We start from the raw sequence: 5,256 nt of genomic DNA, 5'->3' as shown, positions 1-5,256 counted from the left end.
AATGGGTTACGTATTGGGTTAAGCATAAAATTAGAGTTTTAATTGAAAAATAGGAGACATTCCAAAAAGAAAACAAAGGATTATAATATTGATTAAAAAATAACAGACATTCTAAAATGAAAAGAAAAGATTTGGTTTTTTATTGTAAGCTGAAAAATAGTAGATATTTCGAAAAGAAAACATAGGATTATGGGTTTGATTGGAAAATAAGAGACAATAATTTAAGAAAACATAAGATCGGGAGATTTATCCAAAAGAAAATATAGGATTAGGGTTTAGATTAAATAATAGCAGGCATTCCAAAAGAAAATATAGGATTCAGGTTTTGATTGAAAGATAGGAGACATTCCGAAAATAAAACATAGGATTAGGATTTTTATTCAAAAATAGGAGCAATTCTAACAAGAAAACACAAGATTAGGATTTTATTCTAAAATATAAGACATTATGAAAATAAAACATAGGACCAGAGTTTTTATTCAAAAATAGTAGACATCCCTCAAAAAACATAGGATTAGGATTTTGACTGAAAAATATGAAACATTTTGAAAAGAAAACATAGGATTAGGATTTTGATTGAATGATTGGAGACATTCCAAAAAAAACATAAAATTAGGGTTTTGATTCAAAAATATGAGTCATTCTGAAAAGACAACATAGGATTAGGGTTTTGATTGAAAAATATGAGACATTTTTATAATAGGAACCACTGCTATTATAGAAATGTCCTAATATCCGAATGCTGACTATATTTGACTAAAAAACCTAATCCTATGTTTACTTTTCAGAATGTCTCCAATCTTTCAATCAAAACCCGAATCCTATCTTTTAAAACACAAATCCTTTGTTTTCTTTTCAGAATGTATCCTATTTTTTAATTTTTAATCAAAACACTTACCTTTGTTTTCATTTCGGAATGTCTCATTTTTTTGAATCAAAACCCTAACCCTATCTTTTTTAAGGAATATCTACTAATTTTTAATCGAAACACTAATCCTATGTTTTCTTTAAGAATATTTACTATCTTTCAATCAAAACCCGAAACCTATGTTTTTATTTATTAATCTCTTCTATTTATTAGTTTTGAATGAAAACCCTAACCCATGTTTTTTTTTTTTGGGAATGTTTGCATATTTTTGTTTGGAAATATCTCCTACTTATCAGTTTTAAATCAAAACCATAATCTATGTTTTCTTTTCGGAATGTCTCATATTTTCCAATCAAAAACCTAATCCTTTATTTTTTGAATAGGATTAGGCTTTTGAATCAAAACCTTAATGCTATGTTTTATTTTCAGAATGTTTTCTATTTCTCAAAAACCTAATCTTTGCCTTTCTTTTCTGAATCTCTCCTATTCATCACACCATTACTGATAAATAGGAGACATTCACAAAAGAAAACATAGGATTTTTGTTTTCAATGAAAACCGTAGTTCTATGTTTTCTTTTTGGAATGTCTACTATAGTTCAATCATAACAATAATCCTACTTTATTTTTTAAGTCTTGAATCAAAAACCTAATCCTATGTTTTTTTTTTTAGAATGTCTCATATTTTTAATCACTTATCCTATTTGAATGCCTCCCTTGTTTTAATTAAAACCCTAGTCTTATGTTTTCTTTGGAATGTCTCCTATTTTTGAATCAAAATAATAATCCTATGTATATTTCTTTTGTAATGTCTCATATTTTTAAATCAAAAACCTAATCCTATGTTTTCTTTTCGAATGGCTACTATTTTGAATAAAAACCCTTATCCTATATTTTCTTTTGGAAATGCCCGTTATTTTAAATCAAAACACTTATCCTATATTTTAATTTGGGAATGTCTGCTATTTTTGAATCAAAACAATAATCGCATGTTTTTTTTTCATAATGTCTAATATTTTTCAATTAAAACCTTAATCCTATGTTTTCTTTTTTTATTAGGGGACATTCCAAAACCTTAATCCGTTTTTTTGTTTTCGGAATGCCTCCTATCTTTTTGGAATGTCTGCTATTTTTTTTTTATCAAAATCATAATCTTATGTCTCATTTTGGGAATCTCTACTATCTTTTAATTAAAACTCTAATCATATGTTTTCTTTTTGGAATGCCTGCTGCATTTTAATCAAAATCCTAATTCTATGTTTTATTTTAGGAATGTCTCCTATCTTTCAATAACAGCATGAATCCTATGTTTTCTTTTCTTAATGTCTCCTATGTTTTGATTGAAAGATAGGAAACATTCCGGAAATAAAACATAGAATTAGGTTTTTGATTGAAAAAAAATGAGACATTTCCACAAGAAAAACATAGTATTAGGGTTTTGATTCAGAAATAGGAGACATTACTATAAGAAAACATAGGAGATGTTTGCTATTGTTTTGGAAATGTCTCATTCTATTCATATTTTTGTAAAAAAATATGAGAAAAGATAAAATAGGATTGGTGTTTTGGTTCAAAATTAAAACATAGGAAGCATTCCGAGAAAGAAACATAAGATTAGTGTTTTGATTAAAAAAATTGAGACATTACCAAAAGAAAACATTAGATAATGGTTTTGAATAAAAATTAGCAAATTAGGGTTATAATTCAAAAATAGGAATGGCTCCTATTAGGATTATTGTTTTGATTCAAAAATAGAAGATGTTTAGAAAAGAAAACATACCATTACTGATAAATAGAAGACTTCAACAAAACATTCCGATTAAAACACTAATTAAAAAAATAGGAGATGACCCTAATTTTTTGGCTTTTAATCAAAACCGTAATCGAATGTTTTCTTTATGTAATGCCTACTATATTTGCATCAAAATCCAAATCCTATGTTTTTTATTGTAATCTCTCCTATTTTCAATCAAAACGCTTATCCTATGTTTTCTTTTTTGAATGGCTCCTTACTTTGAATCAAAAACCCAAATTATGTATTTTTCTTATAGTAATGTCTCCAATTTTCGAATCAAAACCCTAATCTTATGTTTTTCTTTACTGAATGTCTACTATTTTTTAATCAAAACTCTAATCCTATGTTTTCTAATAGTAATGTCTTTTTCAGTTTTGAATCAAAACCCTAACCCTATTTTTCATCTATTTTTCATTCTGAAAAATAGGAATGGGGGTTTGATTCAAAAATAGAACACACAAGATTATGGTTTTGATTAAAAAAAAAAAAGACATTCCGACCTAATCCTACATTTTTTTTTAGAATGTCTCATATTTTTTAATGAAAACCCTAATCCTAACCTTATGTTTTATTCTCGAGAATAAAACATAGGATTAGGTTAGGGTTTTTATTGAAAAATAAGAGACATTGCTATAAGAAAACATAGGATTAGGTTTTTGATTCAAAAATAGTTGACATTTCGGAAAGAAAATGTAGGATTTGGGTTTTAATTGAAAAATTTGTGACATTTCGAGAAGAAAATATAAGATTAGTGTTTTGACTGAAAATAGGGATTACTCTAAGAAAACATAGATTCGGGTATTGATTAAAAAATAGTAGATATTCGCAAATAAAAAAAAGGGTTAGGGTTTTGATTCAAAAGTAGGGACATTCCCAAAAGAAAACATAGGATTAGGGTTTTGATTAAAAAATATGAGACATTACTATAAGAAAACATATGATTATTTTTTTTATTCAAAAATAGCAGAAAAATTTGAAAAAAAAAAAGGATTCTGTTTTTTTATTGAAAAATAGGAGACATTCCGAAAAGAAAACATAGGTTTGGGTTTTCATTCAAAACTGATAAATAGGAGACATTAATAAAAGAAAACATAGTATTCAAGTTTTGATTGAAAGATAAGACATTCCAAAAGAAAACATAGGGTTAGGGTTTTAGTTGAAAAATATTAAACATTCAAAAATGAAAACATACAATTATTATTTTGATCCAAAAATAGCGGACATTTCTAAAAGAAAACAAAAGATTACTTTTTTAATTTAAAAACAGCAGGTAATCCGAAAAGAAGACATAGGATTACGGTTTTGATTTAAAATTGAAATATAGTATGCATTCCGAAAAGAAAACATAAGATTATGGTTTTCATTGAAAAATATGAGATGTTTCGAAAATTAAAAATAGGATTAGGTTTGGAATGTCTCCTACTTTTTAATCAAAATCCTAATCTTATGTGTCCTACTTTTGAATCAAAACCAAAAAGACATTACAATAAGAAATCAGAGGATTTGGGTTTTGATTCAAAAATAGTAGACATTCAGCAAACGAAAACATAAGATTATGGTTTTGATTAAAAAATAAGAGAAATTAAACTGCTACATAACTGTACTTATGTAGATGTTACCTTGCAGTGCTTTTGAAATGCCTACAATAGGCTATCTATTGCAGTGGTTTTGTAGCAATTTCATAGCATTACAAGCCAATTTTTCAAATAAGTATTACATTTGACTAAATCTATTGGAAAATTGCTACATATTCGGATAGATATGCGGCGGTTATATAATCACTCCAAATGTTAAAACAAGCAGCGGTTCATAACCGTTGCATATACATTGTAATGCAGTGATTGGTAATAACCGTTGCGTATGGATTATGATGTGCAACAGCTTTTTGTAACCGGTGCATAAGTCTTATGATATGCAGCGGTTTTTATAACAACTGCGTATGTTTTATGATATGTTTTTTTTATTTAATTATCTATTTTCTCATATAAGAAAAACACTAATTACCTTCTTATGCCGTTTGTGATGATTTTTTAATTAAAAATACTTTAAAAAATTATTTTTAATGTTTTTTGATAAATAATTTTTTATTGTATTTTTATAATAATTTAATATAAAAAATATATATCATTAATTTAGTAAAAATATAAACATGAAAAATGAAGAGCACATTCTATACCTTTTGTCATCTTCATCATTGATGCTCAACTTCTGTTCCCCTCTCTTTTTCTCCAAGCCCTAACATGATTTTGTTTGCCACAGATCCTTGTTGATCGAAAAGATATAACCCTTCATCATATAATTTTATACTTATAAATTTCAATAAGAACTTTCACAATTTTAATTTCAGTTTTACCGATATAAAAAAAATAATATTATAACCAAATTATTTTGAAAATTAAAAAAAATCACCTCATGATTATGTTTGAGAATTATTTTGAAAATTAGAAAACTAAACATCATGATTATAATTGAGATAATTCCAAATATATAACTTAAATCTAAATTAATACAATCCACTCTTTTGAAATGTGATAATCTCATCAAAATAATAATCATTAAAATAAAACCAATTAACTTTTTTCTTAGAAATTTCA

The sequence above is a fragment of the Dioscorea cayenensis genome, chromosome 11 (genome assembly GCF_009730915.1).
Source record: "Dioscorea cayenensis subsp. rotundata cultivar TDr96_F1 chromosome 11, TDr96_F1_v2_PseudoChromosome.rev07_lg8_w22 25.fasta, whole genome shotgun sequence".
Classification (NCBI taxonomy): Eukaryota; Viridiplantae; Streptophyta; class Magnoliopsida; order Dioscoreales; family Dioscoreaceae; genus Dioscorea; species Dioscorea cayenensis.
The sequence above is the reverse complement of the archived record's forward strand: the minus strand, read 5'-3'. Positions refer to the sequence as shown.